This window comes from Gossypium hirsutum, chromosome A03, assembly GCF_007990345.1.
Source record: "Gossypium hirsutum isolate 1008001.06 chromosome A03, Gossypium_hirsutum_v2.1, whole genome shotgun sequence".
NCBI lineage: Eukaryota > Viridiplantae > Streptophyta > Magnoliopsida > Malvales > Malvaceae > Gossypium > Gossypium hirsutum.
Genome location: NC_053426.1, coordinates 83,376,257 through 83,398,205, shown reverse-complemented (window position 1 = coordinate 83,398,205; position 21,949 = coordinate 83,376,257). Strand labels below are relative to the sequence as shown.

General features: G+C 36.2%; 1 non-coding gene across 1 annotated transcript; it reads left to right on the top strand.

Annotated features, from left to right (window-relative positions):
• The first annotated feature begins 21,008 nt into the window (after positions 1-21,008).
• LOC121225427 (small nucleolar RNA R71) lies at positions 21,009-21,115 on the top strand. Its single transcript, XR_005923312.1, has one exon. It is a non-coding gene; the product is annotated as a small nucleolar RNA R71 (small nucleolar RNA).
• Positions 21,116-21,949: the final 834 nt, after the last annotated feature.

Genomic DNA, 21,949 nt, shown 5'->3' with positions numbered 1-21,949 from the left:
CTCATGTGACATAGATATATCGTATGATTTCACATCACCCCTCACACTGATCCGATGTCACATAATCATAAGAATAGTCTCATAGATTGCTCTCGTATGCATCACATAACTACCTTATGATTTAGTGCAAATCAAGCTCACATATAAACTTGGAGTACATACCTGTTTAACCTTTCGCATTGAATATATTTATAAGCAATTCTTATTACGAAATCTTACCCGGACATAATCTCCACACGAAGTTATCGGGTCTTACCCGGACAAAATCCCCACACGTAGTCATCGGGTCCTTAGAACTCGGATATAGTACGAGCACGAAGCTTAGGGACATTAATCAGTGATAATATTCTCGCATAAAGCCTGCGGGGTTTTAACCCGGATATAGTACTGACACAAATGCCCTTCGGGACTTATCACATTTATGCACTTTCACATCCATCACATTGGCCACTCGGCCCTGTCACATATATACACTTTCACATTCATCACATCGGCCATTAAGCCTTATCACGCATATACACTTTCACATTCATCACATCGGCCATTAAGCCTTATCACGCATATACACTTTCACATTCATCACATCGGCCATTAAGCCTTATCACATATATATACACTTTCACATTCATCACATCGGCTATTAGGCCTTATCACACATATACACTTTCACATTCATCACATCGGCCATTAGGCCTTATCACACATATACACTTTCACATTCATCACATCGGCCATTAGGCCTTATCACATATATACACTTTCACATTCATCACATCGGCCATTAAGCCTTATCACATATATATACACTTTCACATATGGGTTTAATCAATAGCTTATAAGCAACTAAAACAAGTTTATCAAGGTTTACAACACAATCTCAAATTCAGCACAAGCTGTTTTTCCTGAGCAATAGTCACTAAATTATTTATAACTGGAGCTACAAAACTCCAAATCACTTTCCGTAAATTTTTCCTGAATATACACTCGTATGTCTTCCATCCATAAAATTTCCAGAATTTTAGGTTTGGCCAATCAATACCAGATTTTTCTTAAAGTTTCCCCTGTTTCACTGCTTGACTAATCTGACCACTCTTCACTACGAATCAAATTTCTCATTATCAGAAATTCCTTTGCTTACACGGTTTCTTTTATAAGAAACTAGACTCATTAAGATTTAATTTCATGTCTCATTCAGCCTCTAATTCAAATCCATGAATTTATGGTGATTTTCTAAATTCATGTTACTGCTGCTGTCCTGAGCAGGTTTATCACAATTTTACTCTTCTGACATATCCTTTCAGCACTTCATAATATCATATCCATTTGGCAACATATCATATCAATAACTTACCTATACTTCATAATAACCATTAGGCTATATGCATAAAGATTTACAATAGAGTTATGATTCTTTTAATATGTGCTTAACATATCATACTCAATCACATTATAGGCTTTAATACTTAAAACTTACCTCGGAAGTGGTCGACGATTAGATGTCCACGGCTATTCGTTTACTTTCTCTTTTCCCCTATCCGACTTTGATCCTCTTTGCTCTTAAGCTTAAGTAAAACAATAGATTGCTTAAGTACTTAACTCATATTATTCACTTAACAATCACATTTGGCAATCACATATCATTTAATCTATTACAAACCAATTATACAAACTCATGGCCGAATATAACAAGAAGACTACTGGATTCTACTAGCCACTCATTGCCTATTATTAACCTTACTTAATTATAAACGCATTTGGCAATTTGATAATTAAGTTCATATCATGGTATCATAACTCAACATTTATCAATATATCATTAACAAAATATGCTCATGTCAAATTTACTCCCAATCACATCTCAAAATTCAGCAAGCTTAGAACTCATTTAATAATTAAATTCGGTAGCTTAATCACTTTGCTAACTACTTATGCATATAATTCAATGATTTTTACATCATCTTACAATCACCATTATTCAAGACTTTGAGATTTCCACAAATGTTCATCTAATGCCTCTAGGCCGAATGTAATATTGCATCCAAATTCACATAGTTTTTTTTTTGTTATATCTAATTCTAATGTACATAATCATTATTCAATTCAACATTATAAACCATTATCACCCATTTAGCCGAATATACCACATAAATTTTTTAACATTACCCATGTAAATACCTATAGGTTCTTATACCTTAAATTCACACATTTAACCCTTTAATGCCTATTGATCATTCCTTTGGTCTTAACCTAAATGACAGCTCTCATTCTCCATATTTCAACCGAATTTTTCATAGCATGAAGACTTTCATACATTTATAAAAACTTTCATAACTCATTTGGCCTTATCAAGAACCATTTAACATGCAAGGAAAATAATCATAGAGGAAGAAATTAACATTCTAAATAGACTCAATCTTTGACCGAATGTACAAGGTGCCTCTAAGCCACTCATCCAAAAATCTTTACCCCATTCTAGTCATTCCCCCATTTTACCGAATGAACATTTGTCTATTGATGCATGAAATTAAACCATGGGTTAAATAAGCTATGCACTTATCAATCTAATCTCATAGTCAATTAAAAAGAAAATCACAATGCATACCTTAAACTAGGATAGCCATGGCCGAATACCTTAGTTTTTCCTCTTCAATCTTCCCTTTCCCAAATTCGGCCACCAAGAAGAAAGATGAGCATGTAAAATTTTTTTTTCTTTTGTTATCTTTCTTCAACTCACGGCAATGGAGGGGGGGGAACATGGATGAGACAACTTTGTTTTCATCACCCCTCCCTTTTCATTTCTTTATTACTAACCTTTTATTTTATTCTTTCTCCCATAAAACACTAACACCAAATGTTTTTTAATAGGCTTTAACTTATAGCATGGCCGGCCACCTTCTTGTTCTTTGGTTAATTTGACATGCAAATACAATTATTTTGCAACATGCATAAATAGGCCACTTACATTTGCCTAGCACATTTCTAAATTTTCTCACATAAGTCCTATTTAATAAAATTCACTTACAATTAACAAAATTCAAACATGAAATTTTCACACATGCATATGTACATATAATAAGCATCAAATATGACAGCTAATTATTTTTATGACTCGGTTTTGTGGTCCCGAAACCACTTTTCGATTAGGGTCAATTTAGGGGTGTTACAATTCGAATCCTGTATGAGGAGATAATTAACTTTTAGTGAAGAAGGGTCAGAACTGTCAAACAGCAGAACAGAGGTGACTTTAAAGAATAAACTGTACTTATTCGCTAAACCAAAAATTATAAAAAATTATGGTAAGAAGATATGTAATTCTAGTTTCAGGAAAGATTAGTGGATCTTAATTTCAAGTTCTGTAGCTCAAGATATAAATAATTTAGTGACTATGACTCAAGTAGACACCTTGATGTGAACATATAAGTAAATAGTGGAATTATGTATAAATTAAGGAAGTGGAATGGGAAGGAGGAGGAAAATATATGATATTCAGTTAGTATGGGTTTACTTTAAAAATGGCTAATTTGCATGTTTTAGGTTCATGGACTAAATTGAATAAGAATAAAACTTTAGGGGCAATTTTGTAAAAATGTCAAAAAGGGACCAAATTAAAGAAAATGAATTGTTTTAGCGTTTAAATTAATAAATTGAATGAAATTATTAATTTAGATCAAGATCGGATGAAAAATCAAGAAAAATGAAAAATTACCAAAATGCCCCTGAATCTTGATATTTCTGTAATTTAGCCAGGTAAGCTCATATAACTTAATTAAATATGAAAATGTATTGATTTCATTATTGAATTGTGAGAATTATGATATGTAAATGACATGAATATGTAGCATGAAAATGTTAACATATGATATATGTGATTGATAAAAATGGTATAAGAATCCGTTCGAATATTGAATTCCGATTGGATAGGTGATTACCTTTATAAATGAGGTCTTGCATGTGTTGTAGTAAAGGTTATTCCGAAAGGAGTAATCTTATGATCTCATTATGAAAAGGAATTTCACCTGAAAAGGTGACACTTGAAAAGGATACATGTACCTAAAAGGTACAACTAGAAAAGGAAATGTACACTGTGTGTGTACAACTTAAAAAGGAAACGTACACTTTGTGTGTACACTTGAAAAGGAAATGTATGCCTTGTGTGTACAATGTGAAAAGTGGTAGCTTCGGGTACCTAATCAGTGAAAAGTGGTAGCTTCGGCTACTTGATCAGTGAAAAGTGGTAGCTTCGGCTACCTGATGAGTGAAAAGTAGTAGCTTTGGCTACCTGATTAGTGAAAAGTGGTAGCTTTAGCTAACTGATCAGTGAATAGTGGTCGCTTCGGCTACAAGTGACAAGTGATAAGTGGTAGCTTTAGCTACACTTATCTGATCAGTGACAAGTGAAAAGTGTGGAAGTGCAAGTCCATAGTTGAACTATGGCAAAGTGATAAAGTGTGCCAATCATGGCAAAGTGATATAGTGTGCCAAACATAGCAAAGTGTTCAGTGATCAATGATGAATTGATGGATAAGACCATGGTTGATCCATGGCAAAGTGTGAAAAGTAGGTATGGTATTTCCATACTGAGCTGTGAAACGTAGGTATGCTGTTTCCATACTGAGTTGTGAATCGTGGCACTAAGCAAACGACGGACTCAGATCCGCAAGACATTCTCTAATTTGAGAAAGACTGGTAAGTGACATATGAAAGTAGTATTGGAAGACTTATGGTTATTATTGATATTGTTCTAAAATAAGTGTACCATTGATATTTAAATGATTCAATGGGTAAAGTTCTGATATGAGATAACATGAGTTTGAAATGAACTATCACAGGTATATACCTAAAATATATGGTAATGATGGTGCGTGAAATATTGATATAATGAAATGAATGATATATGTTTATAAAGAAACAACAAAAGAATGATAGGTATCATGACATGTAAAAATGTGATTATCTTTGATATGTTGCTACAAGGAAATTATGTATGTTGAGATGAGCAATAAGCTTAAGTGTAATATGATGAGAAAATAAGTTTATCTAAGTTGAATTTATATGAATATGTTTAAGTATGCTAACAAATGTTACAGTTGATGCTTAGACAAGTGCCACGCTATTGGTTAAATGGTAATATGTTTATTTATATGATGTGTTGAAAGGGCAAGTACTCAAATGAAAATATACTTGTGACGTGAGAGAGTGGCAAGTTTTAAGTTACGCAATATCTTATGAAATGGTTTATCATATGATTAATTGAAAAGAGTTATGTTCCACTGCACTAGCTTGTGGTTATAATGGTATAGTATGCTTATGACCGGTGTGTTATACATAAGGAATGAGTGTGGAAAGTAAAGAGATACATATGAAAATAAAGAAACTAGGAAGAGTTAAAATTATTTAAAATCTTACTAAGCTAGATATGATATGTATAAGTGATGCTGTGGATTTATTCACCTTGTAAATTGATGAATATAGCTTCATGAGTATTGTCTGAACCACATGGCTTGGCCACACAGCCGTGTGAACCCTACAGTGTTGAAAATTTTTAAATATTTTTGAAATTTTTTTCGATTTTTCAGTTAAGTTTCGATATATATTTTGAGCCTCGATGGCTCACATAAGGGACACTATGATTAAATTTGATTAATTACAAGTATGAATGTTATGTGAAGCAAAATTTCTGTTAAATGATCTGTAAATTTTGGTAATGCTCTGAAACCCTGTTCTGGCAATGGATACGGGTTAAGGGTGTTACAACTTAAATGTAGTTTCGTACCTAATGTATCTTGCAGTTTCTTCCAAAACCGCGATGTGAACCTTAAATCTCTATCAGAAACAATAGAAATAGGTACTCCGTGCAATCTCACAATTTGAGAGATGTACAACTTAGCAAGCTTATCAAGTGAATAATCCCTGCGTACCGAAATGAAATGAGCTGATTTAGTCAATCTATCAACAACTACCCAGATTGCATCTTTCTTACTCGGTGACAGAGGCAAACCCATTACAAAATCCATTGTGATTCTATCCCATTTCCACTCGGGAATCATAATCGGCTGCAGTAACCTAGACGATACCTGATGCTCAGCTTTGACTTGCTGACAGATTAGACAAACAAATTTTGAGATATCACGCTTCATTCCAGGCCACCAATAAAGTTGTTTCAGATCGTTATACATTTTCGTACTTCCCGGGTGAACAGATAACCGACTACTGTGAGCTTCATTTAAAATCATCTAAATTAATTCTGAATTTCTCGGAACACATATTTGGCCTCTGAACCTCAAACAACCCTCAGCATCAATTCAAAACTCTGAATCATTATTCAAATCACATTGAGCCAATTTTGTTAGCAATTTATTATCAACTTTCTGAGCTTCGCAAATCTGTTGCATAAATAGTGGTCTCGCTTTCAACTCAGCCACAATCGACCCGTCATTAGATAGAGCAATATGCGTATTCATTGCACGAAGAGCAAACAGAGATTTTCAGCTTAAAGCATCAACAACAACATTGGCCTTTCCTGGATGGTAGTCAATCAATAATTCATAATCTTTTAACAATTCTAACCATCTTCGCTGTCGTAAATTCAAGTCTTTCTGAGTCATCAAATATTTTAAGCTTTTGTGATAGGAATAAATGTGACATTTCTCACCGAACAGATAGTGGTGCCAAATTTTCAACGTAAACACAATAGCTGCCAATTCCAGATCGTGCGTCAAATAATTCTTTTCCTGCGGCTTTAACTGTCTCAAGGCATAAGCTATGACTTTACCTTCCTACATCAAAACACATCCCAGTCTATTCAACGATGCATCACTATAGATTACAAATTCCTTTCCCGACTCTGGCTGAACTAGCACTGAAGCTTCTTTCAACAAAGATTTCAACTGATCGAAACTTTTCTGGCACTTTTCTAACCACTCAAACTTAAAATCTTTCTAAAGTAATCTCATCATCGAGGTTTGCAATCACTGAGAAGCCTTTTACGAATCGACTGTAATAACCAGCGATTCCTAGAAAGCTTTAGACTTCGGATACATTTCTCAGAAGCTTCGAATATAGAATTGTGGAAATTTTGCTCCGATCAAATCTAATACCCGAAGCTGATACAACATGTCCCAGAAAACTGACTTTTCGTAACGAGAACTGACATTTACTAAACTTTGCATACAATTGCTTATCACGCAAAGTCTGTAGCACTATTCTTAGATGTTCGGCATGCTCGGTTTCATTGTGGGAATATATCAAGATGTCATCTATAAACACTACCACAAATCGATCCAAATACTGTTTAAAGATTCAATTTATTAAATCCATAAAAGCAGCAGGTGCATTTGTTAGTCCAAAAGGCATAACTAAAAACTCATAATGTTCGTACCTCGTTTGGAAAGTAATTTTCGGCACATTTGAGTCTTTAACCCGCAGCTGATAGTAACTTGATCTCAAATCTATCTTAGAAAACATTGTAGCCCCTTTCAGCTAATCGAACAAATCATCAATTACTGGCAGAGGATATTTATTCTTTATAGTTACTTTATTAAGCTACCGGTAATCGATGTACATTCTCATAGTTCTACCTTTCTTTTTTACAAACAAGAGAAAAACTTGGTCGTGCGAAACCTGTATCTATCAATTCTTGCAACTGGGCTTTCAACTCTTTTAATTCAGTCGGCGCCATTCTATACGGAGCTATCAAAATCGGAGTTGTCCCAGGCACTAACTCAATGCCAAACTCTTCCTCTTGGATAGGGTCTTAACGACCGAACAGAAAGGCCACCGTCGCCTTGAGCAACTTAAGTAACCTAAATAGACATAACAGTGCAAATGGGCCTCAGGCCCATTACTTGGCCTAAGTGGGCCAACACCCTCGTGTGACCCATTTAGCCCAAATTTAGTTACAGCTATGTGACCTACATAGCCTAGTCTAATATTTATCACTTACCGTGGATTTAATCTGTATAGGGGCCATGAGCTCATTGGGCCCACATTGCCGATTTCGGCCGAACGAAGCCCTTAACGGCTTATGCCATGCACACAACATGATAAGCCCAACTACTCCCCACCTAACAGTTAGATTTACATAAGCGTGCCCACGGGCCCATCGAGGCCCAGAACAGCCCCAGCACAGGAGAACGCTCGTGGCGGCCTCTACAGTCTATCGTCCTTGATTTGTGGGCTCAATTTACCCCACGAGCGGTTCCACGCTCGTGAGGCCTCAAATGCCGAAGTTTTGACTTTTAACTCTTTCGGAGCCATTCTGTACAGAGCTATCGATATTGGCATAGTTCCTGGCACTAACTCAATGCCAAACTCAACCTCTTGGATCGGTGGTAAACATGATAACTCTTCAGGAAATACATCTGGATACTCACACACAACTAGCACTGATTCAATCTTTTTTCAGTCACTAAGCAAAATAAGCTTCGCAATGCTTTCTCATATATTTTTGAGCTAACATCGATGAAATCACTACTGGCAAACCATTCAAATCATCTGACTAAATCCGGACAATCTCATTATTCTGACATCTCAGATCAATCGTCTTTCTTTTATAGTTTACTATAGCATCATGTAGCATTAGCCAATCCATACCCAGAATTATATCAAATTCATCAAATGGAAACAACATCAGATCAGCCGAAAAACAAAAATCCCAATTCATCAATGGACAGTTCTTGCACACTTTATCAACCAAAACACACTTTCCTAAAGGTTCGATACTCTAATCACAAATTCAGTAGACTCTATAGGCAAAGTCTTACTGGATACTAAATTCACACATATATACGAATGATTTGATCCTGTATCTATCAATGCAATCACATTAGTATCATAGAGAGTAAAAGTACCAGTGATAACATCTGGATATGACGCTTCTTCGTGAGCGCAAATAGTGTAGGCTCATGCAGGTGCTCTGGCCTCTGACCTTACAGTAGAAGCTTTAGTCTCTCTCTGGCTACAACGTATATTTCTCGTGTTTCTTGGTGGTCTACCTCTAACTGCAGTGTTACTCAACCTCGTGTTTTGTACTGTATCTTGCTCAGCCAACTCAGGCTAGTTACGAATGAAATGATCTAATGATCCACATTTAAAATAGGCCGATCATTCAATCTACAATCACCGATATGAATTTTTCCACAATGTCTACATTCTGGTCGATTTTACCTCACACTGCCAACACTAGCAATAGATGTAGCTTGAGTTTTAGAACTCACAGGTTGCTTTCCACGATCCCTGCTTGAATATCTTATCGATGCATTAGAACGATTGAACGAGTCTTAGAATTTATTTGATACAGACTAATAAGATTTACTCATCAATCTCTTTCTGGAGTCTTTAACTTCAAAGTCAGCTTTTCTCTTTTCTTTTCCGAGTTCTTTAGCTTTACATGCCCATTCGACGAGTATCAAAAACTCTTTGATTCCTAGAATCCCAACTAATAGCTTGATGTCTTCATTTAAACACAAATTCTCGCTCGTATTTGGCAACAAACATACAGCCCTGTTTCAGCTCGAGAAACTCTTTGCATTTCTGATCAATGAATCTCTAGCTAATATATTTCTTCTGAAATTTGATTTGGAAAAACTCCCAAGTAACCCGTTCTTTTGGAACCATCGATACTAATGTATTCCACCAGTGATACGCAGTCTCTTAACAAAGAAACATCACATTTTGATACATTCATCATGAGTACAAGATAACTAATCGAACACTCAGATTGTATTATCGAGCTAGAACTCAGCTTGTTCAGCATCATCATCAACATTAGCCCGAAACTCTCCAGCCCCATATTTATGAATCTTATCAACAAGTGGCTTACTCAATCAAATCGGATCTATCACTTGTGGCACAACTGGGACTTGTTGAGGAATAGGTGGGGGTAGAGGTTGTTAAGTAGCCGGATTCATTCGAATGAATTCCGTAATCCACTCATTCATCATCTGGAAGAAGGCTTGCTTAGCCTCTCCCTCGTGGCTACTAGTTATGAGTCTAGAATCAGTATCCGCTGCCCCTTGAATAGGAGCGGGCACATTACTTTCCACATTGTCAGCTACGACTCGATCAAGATCCATTCACTATATGAAAACACATTTTAATTGTCAAGAATCATCACACTATCGCAATTTCTATATATCGCATGTATAGCTACACTCTCACACGCTACGTTAGTCCTAGAATCGACTAAACCGTAGCTCTAATACCAATAAATGTAATACCCCTAACCCGTGTCCGTCACCAGATTAGGGTTACAAGGCATTACCAATCAAATCACAGTATATAATACACGTTTCTCAAACTTGATTCAATTCACATAAATATCAATATAACATATTCATATTGTCTCTTATAAGGTTCTACGAGACCTTAAAACATGTGTGGAAGAGGTTCAGAACTAAACTGATAACATTTGAAAGCTTTGGGAAACATAAAAAAAAATTCAAGCATTCAAGAGTCACACGCCCGTGTAAACAAGTCGTGTGCATCACACGGCCACTAGACATGCCCGTGTCCAGGCCTAGTGGAAACAAGGCATACACACTGACTTGCATCACATAGCCGGAGACACGTTCGTGTTCCATGGCCGTCTGAAAACTTGAGGGTAAACTGACTTGGGTCACAGGCCGACCACATGACCGTGTGCCAGCCCGTGTGCCGCACACAGCCAGTAGACATGTTCGTGTGTCTAAGCTGTGTAACTCACTGATTTGTTTTAGCTAGGATTTAGGGGTTACACGGTCGAGTCACACGCCTGTGTGCTCAACCATGTGGCACGAAAATAGGCTTGATTTAAGCCATTTTCCCACCTATCTTTCATGTACCTAAAAGCAGTCATTTGGCATCATTTTCACATACAATATGTAACACCCATAACCCGTATCCATCGTCAAAATGGATTAAAGATATTACCGGACTAAATCACAGCGATCATGCATTCACATAATCATACAAGTCATTTTCGTACTTATATAAATATACAAAGTGATTAACTAATTTACAAATCGAACATGGATCGTTAATCATATTGTATATACATCCAAACCAATTTTTTCAAATTTATCTTACACAGCATAAAATATAATAATATATATACAATTTTAGTAAGATAGAACATGGTCAAACAAATTTATAATTTCACATAAATAATTAAATGTTTGACTTCTAACTCACAAAACATTTTAATATGGTCAATTCTTTCTTGCATAAAAATGAGTGCCATTTTACCTATTTATTTAAAAATAATCAACCTATTATTTTCTTAACATATCATATGCGCATAAGTGTAAAACAAATGAACCTTTAAAACCAATTCAAAAGACACACATCTTTCTCACTCAAATTCATCATTCGAACATACATATATGCATTTCTAAATTGATTCAACCTAATTAAGATATCCATAAGACATACAACTATAGTCTATCATTTAAACAATTATTCTACCAAATCACATTAGTCATTTCATCTTGCATATAACAAATACTCCACATATATAAATTACGCTTATTATTTAATTTTTATTATGACATAACCTAACTCAAATAACATCCACTACTTACCTTATGTTGAATGCACATAACCAAGCTTTTTCCAAAACATACCAAGAACACAACATATTATATACATTAACCGAATCATCAAAACCAAAAATATATATAACCACAAGTTAATCATAGCATGAAACTGAAATTAACTTCATAAACAAGCCATTTTCGCATGGCTTTTAGTTATATACATGCTTCAAAATTAAACATACACATATTATCCTATACATGCCATATATTTGAGTTTTAAAAAAAAATTTAAAAGTACCGAAAGTGAACGATAGTATGGATGACTTCACCGACGATCCCCAAGCACGTAACGACCTCCAAAATCTATAAAACAATTATATAAAAAAAACATATACAAAGTAAGCTAACTTAGCTTAGTAAGCCTTAAGCAAATTAAACAATTAATGTATAGTAACATCTCAATTACTAAATCATTTCAATTAAATAAATCAACTTATGCATTTGTAATCACATATAATTTCAAGCTTTTAGTTCCATACATATATAACATATACTTTCATAGAACAATTTCTCCTTGGCCGAATATACATGTATACATCATCAATATATTCTCAAATTTCAAAACCATATTGTCTCATATAATCGAATATACATATATATTTATAGATATATATTCATCACTCAAACTTTAATATTACATCCATATACAACTATAAGACCGAATATATTTCTCATAATAACATATGTACTACAACAATTTCATGTATCCTTTTTCATCACATATCAAGAAATCAATTCACCTTATTTTCAAATGGGTAACCAACTATCACGTACCTGATCATTTTAGCTCGTTTAAAGTATTCAATTACCACATCAACATAAAGTATTTTAGGCATAAACTTATAATAGTTCACCGCATAAAGCCTGCTAGGCCTAAGCTTGTATCACACACTGGTACAAGGACTGCTAGACTCAAAGTCTGATTTAATACACCGGCAATAAACCTGCTAGGCAATAAGCCCGATTTAATTCACCAGCACAAGGCTTCCTAGGCTCAAATCTTGAATATCACTATTATAAAGCTGTCTCATAAATAATTCATATATCGAAAATTCCAGATATTCCATATAGTTCATACGGACTTTCGAATGTTATAACTCAGTCGAATTAAACTCAAATACATTATTTTCATGCTTAATCATACTCAGCTAACTCTACTATAAATCTATGAATTCAAATCAGCATATTAAACTAGTTTAAATTCAAAATTAATGGTGTTTAATTGCTTAAAGACTTACCTCGGATATCGATGAACAATATTACTCAATTATTCGACTATTTTGGTCTTCCCCCGATCCAAATCTGATTTTCTCTTTTCTTGATCTAAATTGATATAAATTAAACTTATTTAATCAAATATTCAATCAAATTCATTCAAAAACACATAAATGGGCAAATTGCACTTTTGCCCCAGACATTTTACACTTTTAACAATTTAATCCAAAATTCACAAAACACAAAACAAGCATAATTTGCCCATGCCATGCTTAGGCCGAATACTCCCCATACACATACAAGTCCTCACATTTCATTTATTTCACAATTTAGTCCCTTAACTAAACACTTTTCAATTTAACCCTATTTACTCAATTTCATCAAAATTCCAATACAAAAACTTGTTAATCCATCACATAACTTTTATTTAACATCATCAAACACAAAATTTTACAAGCTATCAACAATGGTAAAGCTAAAAATATACATCAAAATCAGAAATTCAAGTATGGGTCGAGTAGTATTCGAAGCAACGACCTCAAAAACATAAAAATCAACAAAAATCGAGTTAAAGCTAACCTTGAATTAAGCTTTAACCTAGGCTGAACCTTTAAACACCCTTTTCTTTTCTTTTTCTTTTGTTATTCACGGAAAAAAGATGAACATGCAATATTGTTTCATGTTTTATGTTATTTTTATTACATAATTTATTAAATTACCCATTTAGCCTTTTTATTTTTATTCCAAATCCACTAAGTCAAGTCCACAATCGTCCATGCAAAAATTAAAAGGTATAATTAAAACATAAATGCTTCATATTATAAAGACAACAACAATTAGGCACTTTCACATTTAACCATCAAATTTTTATTTTACGCGAGTACGTGATATTCGTGACAGGTTTTAAAGATTTATGAAGGAATCGTTCTTGAGACTAACTTATTATCACGATTAAGGCAAGTGTACCTATCGAACAGTAGTATAGTTTAGCAAGATCGAATTGTCGAACCCAAAGGAACTACAAGTACTAGTATTTACTTTCTTTTTATTATCTAGCCTAAAAATTAAAAGGTTTGGTTATCTAAACTAATTACTAACTAAGAATGCACAGAAAGAAAATTTGGGAAAATACTTTTGGGAAAATTCGATTAATTAAGACAATACCTAAGGAAAAATCCACCTAGACTTTACTTGTTATTTGACTCTGAATCAGACGATTTATTCATTTGACTTCATCCGTAAAAATCCCTAAGTTATATTATCATCTCTCTCGAGACTAATAACGTCTAACCCTAGGTTGAATAATTGAAATCTTTTTCTAATTAACACCCTAAACTTGCATTAACTCGATCTATGGATTCCCTTATTAGGTTTCACCCTAATTCGAAAAAATCTTATCACCCTATCTCTAGGCGTGCAATCAACTCCACTTCATTATGACAAATTTACTCTTAGACAGGGTCTATTCCTCCTCTGAATAAGAGCTTAACTTGAATCAATATCCTAGAATATCAAAACAAGCACTAAGAACACATAATTAAGAACAAGTCAAATATTTATCATACAATTCAGATAATGATAACAAGATCCGTCTTAGGTTTCATTCCCTTAGGTATTTAGGGGGTTTAGTTCATACTTATGAAAGAAAACATCTCAAAAGCATAAAGATAACAAAACATAAGAAAACCCAAAACTCCTGAAAGAACTTGAAGGGAGATCTTCAGTCTTGATGATGAATCTGGCTTCTGAAATGGATCAATCGGCTTTCCTTGAGTAATTCCTCGCTTCCTACTCTGCTTCCCCCTTCTAAGTGCCTCCTCAGGTGTTTAAATAGGCTTTAGAATTCCTAAGAGCCCCCAAAATTGGCCTTTTTCTGAATAGGGTTATACTTGGGCTCGACAAGGACACGCCCGTGTGCAATTTCTCAAGCCCGTGGTCAAGGCTGTTGAACAGGCATGAGCGTGTAGTATACCCGTGTAAGTCGTGCTTCAATCTTGCCAAAGGGACACGGCCGTGTGACACGCCCGTATGAGAAAGTCCAGGCAGTGTTGATTTCCCATGTGGGTCAATTTTCTCTATTTTCGGCTCGTTTCTCACTCTTTTTACTCTTCTATGCTCACCTAAGTATAAAACATGAAATTAAAGGATTAGAAGCATTGAATTCACCAATTCTAAGGAGAAACCATCCATAAATGTGCTAAGCATGGGATAAAAATATGTATAAATTACGGTTTATCAAATACCCCCACGCTTAAGCATTTGTTTGACCTCAAGAAAAAATCCTCAACTTATAATCAAAATAAATTCTTTTCAATTTATAATCCCTATCAATAATATCTCAAAATAATCCATAGTATACATTGAAAATTCAACTAAAAGTACATCAAAGTTTCAAACATTTCAAGTTGAGCATTTTATCACGAAAACATAGGTGTCTCACCTCATCTAAGTGATTACCTTTGATCAAAATATCACAGAGTTTAACATCCTCACTAAAGATTCACTCAAATCACTCAAGGTGTTTAAGGACATCAATAAAAGCACTCATTAGTCAATATGAAAAGTTATTACCATAGGCTTGCTTGAAAATCAAATCTCCACCACTATATATTGAGCTGATACATCAATCAAAAAGGTCTTTTTAGAGGGTTGTAACGTGGCTTTGGTTAGGGGGTGTGGTCACAAGCTGAAAAAAGATGTTAGAATCGAGGTTGAATTGAAAAATTACCTAGCTAGAAAAATAACTAGTCATCAGTTGAATACAAGTGAGCTTCTTCTCAGAATATGGAATTAACACTCGAGCTAAAAAATGACGAATTACTACTAATATGTATATAAGTATTATTTTTTTTAGAACAAGTCAAATATTTAGAAGCGCAAAACATAACTAAGCAATTTGTTTAAATCAAATCTCGACAAAAATAGGGATCAAATTAGGGGATTTCAACAATAATGGGTTATGGGTTAATATTGAGGGTAAATCAATTAATGGCTTGTTAGGCTCAAAAGGGGTTCACTAAGGGTTAATTATGGAGGTAGGCTTTTGGAGAGTGAGTGGGTTAAACCTAAGTGCCTTTATCATCTTGACATATCAAATCAATTGGTGTGGTCTTGACATGCATAATCAAGCATGTTCTAGAATAACAAATCAAAACTGAAGCATTCATAATGAAAGTGAGCATGAAAGGAATAAAATATGCTCTAAAGGATGAAGATCTCACAAAAATTAAGGCTTTTTGATGTTCAAACTTGTGAATTTCAACTCAAGATAATACCTAAACTTAGGGAAACAACCTAAAAGTTTTTTAATTCTTCAAAAATCAACTTATCATGCTTGATTCCCTAATGTCTTAAAGTTTAAACAATCAATGCATAAATACCTATGTTTTAATTCAAGACATATCAATAAAAATCATAAATTAATCAAAATTCATTCTAATAGTGATATGAGTGATTCACGTGAGAATAAGACAAAATTCATGGATTTTTAATGATGATATAAAAGTCCCCCCACACTTAAGTTGTACATTGCCCTCAATGTACAAAGAAAGATATATTGACAAAGATAGATTTATAATCATAAGATAGTGAGAGAAGTGAAACTTCTAGAATGATGAATGAACTCATTGAATTGTAGTCATAGAGAAAAAACGGCCAAACTAATGATGAGGGTGGAAGTATCAGGTAGTGGTAGAGGTTGGGTTCCACAAATGCTGCGCCAAAAGAATATTATATCTCATGTTGGCTATGGTCGTGGTCGAGCAGGGCATGGCAGTCGTGGAGAACCTTTCCCAGTGGAGTTTCAAGTTCCTAAGTAATAGTGAGCTTTGGAGCTCTTTATAACTGTGATAGAATCAGGAACTTTTTTAGGAAATATATAAAGAAGAATAATTACTCATAATGAAATAGCCGAAATTAAAAATTGTAAAATAATAATTATAAAACCTAATAAAAATAAGCTTAAAGAAAAATAAAAATTAGTCTTAAAATGGAATAAATGTAACAACATAAAATAATAAATAAAGTTTTTAAACATCTTCATCGCTAGATGGTTCGCAAGGTTGGGGTGGCGATGATATGTGGAAGTGCTGACAAATCTGCTGTAAAGTAGCATCAATGTTATTGAAGCACTAAAAACACTACTGCTCGAATCGAGTAAGGCGTTCAGAGATGTCAACGTATGAAGCCGCTGCATGAACTGGATGAGAAAGGGGTAGTGGCTGAGTGGTGGGTCCTCATGACGTGGAGGGACATCATCAGTAATGTCCTCTGGATCCTCCTCCTCGGTGGACTGGATGAGGCGGTACTGAGGAGGGTAAGTTACACGTCATTTCTCGATCATCCTCATACTTAGCATGCTCGAGATGCCTTGTAGAGGCATTTGGTCGTTGAGAGTGGGGGAGGATGATTGGGCTTCTGTGTTGAGGAGCCCGAAGTGCCGAGCCAATCGAGTCACATAGGGCCCGATAGAGATGACCCCTCTCCTGTGCCGCTCCGTCTGGTGGCAAATGGCGAGGGCAATAAAGTACGCAAGGTTGATGACATGCCCATTCACCATACTCCATAAGAAATAGGCGTTGTGGGTGGTGACGATGCCGGTGCTCTCTCGTCTCGCTATCAGAGTGTAAGGCAAGATAGCGTGTAGATACCACAAGGATGGAAGGAGAGCCGATGCCTTGGAGCTGCTAGGATCGTAGGTGCCCGAGGCAGGGACGAGGTCCCTCCAGCATTTTGAGGGGGAGTAGTGGATATGGCGGTGGAGGGTGTTGAGTTCATTATCGTCCATGAATTCCTCCGTGTATAGCCCTAGTGCAATCCCAAACTCGGGTACTCTCAACTAGCTACTAGACCACCGAGGCGAAACTGGACCATTCCAGGATCGTCGAAGTTGGTCATAACGGTTAAAGATGGAACGTCGAGCAGAGTTCCAATATGAATTTGAGATACGTCAGCTCGACGATCTCAAAGAAAAGCCCCTACGGGTCAGTCGTCAGGAGGGCTCGGACCGTGTCAGCCAATTGAATTTGTTCGAGTGTGGCCCAATCAATGCAGCGGCCCACACCTAGGGGTCAGGCCCGTAATATTTGATATAATTCCTCCTGGGGTCCCAAGGGAACCTCGAGGAACGGGTGCCTAATCTCCATGGTAGGACCCGAGAATGATGCTGCTCCTTTCCTCTTCTTCGAAGCGAGAACAGCGGTCTTCTTACCACGTGAGGACGACATTGTACCTGCATTGAAAAATCGAAGTTCAACCAATATACCTTAAGGATAGTATGGAAAATCAAGAAAATTTACATATGAATGTGGGTAAGCATAAATTTCATGGAAACAAGGAAAAATGGAAGAGTATAGCATAATGTAGTAACTAAAATGACAAAACTTTTATTAAACAAGCATAAGTATTTTAATATTCTAACTATGAATATTCATTCAAAATAGTTCAATAGAGCAGAGAAATCATGAAATAAGCAACATATTTAAAGAAAATAGAGAGAAAAGAGTAAACAAATGCAAAAGAAAGGAGCTTGGGGCGTCGGAATCGGTGTTGTAGGCGGTGCACAGGCGTAGGGGGTAGGGCGTGTAAAGTTGCAACTACTAGGGTTTGGGATTTTTGGGGAGGGAGATGATGAATAGTGAGGGGTTTATATAGATTTTGGTGCACACGGCCGTGGGACACCCCTGTGTGGCCTAATTTTTGCCCATGTGTTTCGCGAATTTTGAATTTGGGCGCGTCTGGCATTTGGCCCACGCCTATGTTCTTTGGGTGTGTGGGTTCACACAGCCGTGTCGTACGATCGTGTCTTGCTTCATTCGCTTCTCCCATGTCTGTGTACATAGGTCCACGCTCATGTACATAGGTCCACTCCTGTGTTCGTTTTGACAGTGTCGACCACGGGTGGATTACATGGGCGTGTCACACGCCCGTGTTACATTCTTAGTTTCAACCACAGTTTCAAGGCACAGGCGTGTCTCACGCCCGTGTTATTTTGCCTGTTTCACCCACGGCCATGCCGTACGGCCGTGGCAACTTATCGCATCCTGTGTTGGGAAAAAAATCTTGCTCTGTTTTCACACTGCCTAATGCACGCCCGTGTGTCTGGCCGTGTGGTCTTTAGAAAGCTGGCGTTCCATGATTCGGTTAGTATGTTAGATGTTAAAAAACTAAAATTTTAAAGAAATTAACATTGTTAGTGCTCGGGTTGCCTCCCGAGAAGTGCTTATTTATAGTCTAAGCTCGACTTACCTTTCTTTTGCATGGTCAAGGTGGTGCGAGGACTCCTCATCCTTGCTATCAACTTTATCATCATAAGGTTTAAAACGGGTGTTGTTTACCTTAAATGTGCCAAATTTGGGATGAATTACCTCGACTGTACCATATGGGAAAATATTGAGTACCGTAAGAGGAATTTCTTCATTAGGTTCAGGAGTGGCAATGCGAGGACCTGCTGCAACTAGTAGTACTTTGTCTCCAACCTTAAGTTTATTTGGTGAGGTATTGAGCTTGTCCTGGCTCGGTTTCAATTTATCGGGTGTTCTCGATTTCTGTGTCCGCCATTCATCTAGCTCCTCGATTTGTAGCTTTCGTTCTTCATAGATAGGTCATTTGTATTTGTTTGAACACTGCTCATATGTGTTCTTTGAAACTGTTTCCTGCATAGAGGGTGTCACCACATGATTAGTACTAGTAGAATGATTTATACAACCACCTTTAATTTTTGATGTGTTACTCAAATTACGAGCTTGAAGGGTGATTGTTTTGTCTCCCACACGAAGTGTGAGTTCACCTGTACCAACATCAATAATGGTTCTAGCAGTCACTAAAAAGGGTTGTCCTAAAATTAAAGGTGCACTACTATCTTCTTCCATGTCTAGAACAACAAAGTCTACTGGGTATATAAATTTATCGATCTTAACAAGAAGATCTTCAATGATACCCTAGGAAATCTAATGGTTTTATCAGCCAATTGAATGCTCATCCTAGTTTGTTTGGGTTTCCCAAGACCTAGCTGTTTAAATATTTTATAAGGCATAACATTAATTCTTGCCCCTAAGTTAGCCAATGCATTATGAACATCTAAACTACCAATTAAACAAGGAATCGTAAAACTCCCTGGATCTTTCAATTTGTTGGGTAGCTTATTCTGTAATATGGCTGAGCAAACTGCATTCAACTCTACATGCGACGCCTCATCCAATTTTCGTTTATTTGTTAAAAGCTCCTTTAAAAACTTGACTGCGTTTGGCATCTGCGAAAGGGCTTCAATAAACGGTAAGTTAAGATGTAGTTTCTTTAAAAGTATAAGGAGTTTACCAAATTGTTCGTCTGATAGGTCTTTCCTTGTCGCATGGGGTATGGCACACGAGGTTTATATTCTGTACTCACCGGCTTTGGGTCATTTTGGCCTACCTCATTCTTACCTTTGCTTACCACCGTTTCTGGCCTTGGTTTGGCAACTAACCCTTCTTCATCTTGAATGGAAATTGCGTTGAGTTGCTCCCTTGGGTTAGATTCAGTGTTGCTTGGTAGGCTACCTTGTGGTCATTCAGAAATCAACTTGGCGAGCTGTCCAATCTAAGTTTCGAGCCCCTGGATTGATGCTTGTTGATTTTTGAGTACCGTCTCAGTATTCTAAAAATGAGTTTCTGACACCGAGATGAATTTGGTTAACATCTCCTCAAGGTTTAGCTTTTTCTCCTGCTAGTACGGTGGTTGCTGAAACCTGAAGGGGGTGGTGGTCTCTGATTTCCTTGGCCTCCCCATGAAAAATTTGGGTGGTTCCTCCTATCTGCATTGTAAGTATTGCTATAAGGATTCTTTTGAGATTGAGGATTGTTACCCATGTAATTTAACTGCTCGTTCTCCATGTTGTGGCGATAAGGTGGGTATTCTGACCTGCTTGATCCACCTCCACTTGCTTCGCACTGCATTACTGAGTGAACCTGTGAAGAACTAAGAAAACCATCAATTTTCTTATTCAAGAGTTCTACCTGATTAGAGAGCATGGTGACCAAATCAACGTTATAAACACCGGTTATTTTCGTTGGCTTTATCCTCATGACTTGCCACTGATAGTTATTTAGTGACATCTCCTCTATAAATTCATAGGCATCTTCAGGTGTCTTATTATTGATGGTTCTACCAGTAGCTGTGTCAACCATCTTCCGAGTCGAAGGATTGAAGCCATTATGAAAGGTTTGAACCTGAAACCAGAGTGGTAACCTATGGTGAAGGCATCTTCTCAAGAGGTCCTTGTATCTCTTTCATGCACCGTAGAGTGTTTCTAAATCCATCTACATAAAAGAAGAGATATCATTACGTAATTTGGTTGTTTTAGCCAGCGAAAAATATTTTAATAAAAACTTTTCTGTCATTTGTTCCCAAGTAGTGATTGACCCCTGTGGTAACGAATTCAACCATTGTTTAGCTTTGTTTCTCAATGAAAAAGGGAATAACCGAAGGTGAATGGCGTCATCAGAAATGCCATTAATTTTAAATGTATCACATAGTTCCAAAAAGTTTGCCAAGTGAGCGTTGGGATCTTCATCCTGCAAACCATCAAACTGAACAAATTTTTGTATCATTTGAATTGTGTTAGGTTTCAGTTCAAAAGTATTTGCAGCTACAGCAGGTCTAACTATGCTCGATTCAGTTCCTATTAAAGAAGGTTTAGCATAATCATACATAGTGCACGGAGCAGGATTCTAATTAACAGCAATCGCAGGAGGTAGCAGATTTTATTGGTTTTCAGCCATCTCCTCAGTTGTGGTTGAAGTATCATCCTCTTGCTCTTCTGTGTATTGTAAGCTTCACCTTATTTCTCTTTGGTTTCTGTAAACTGTGCAATCGAGCTCACTATCAAACACTAACGGTCCTAACGGGTTTCTTCAGGTCATAAACTAGAAAAACCTGTCAGAAGAAAATAAATCAAGAATTAGAAAATAAAATAAAATTTTAAATTGCAATAAAAGTAAAATGGCTAAAGTAATAAAAATCGAGTGTTCCTATCCTAGTTCCCCGGCAACGGCGCCAAAAACTTGGTACATGATATTCGTTATAGGTTTTAAAAATTTATGAAGGAATCGTTCTTGAGACTAACTTATTATCATGATTAAGGCTAGTGTTCCTATCGAACAGTAGTATAGTTCAGCAAGACCGAA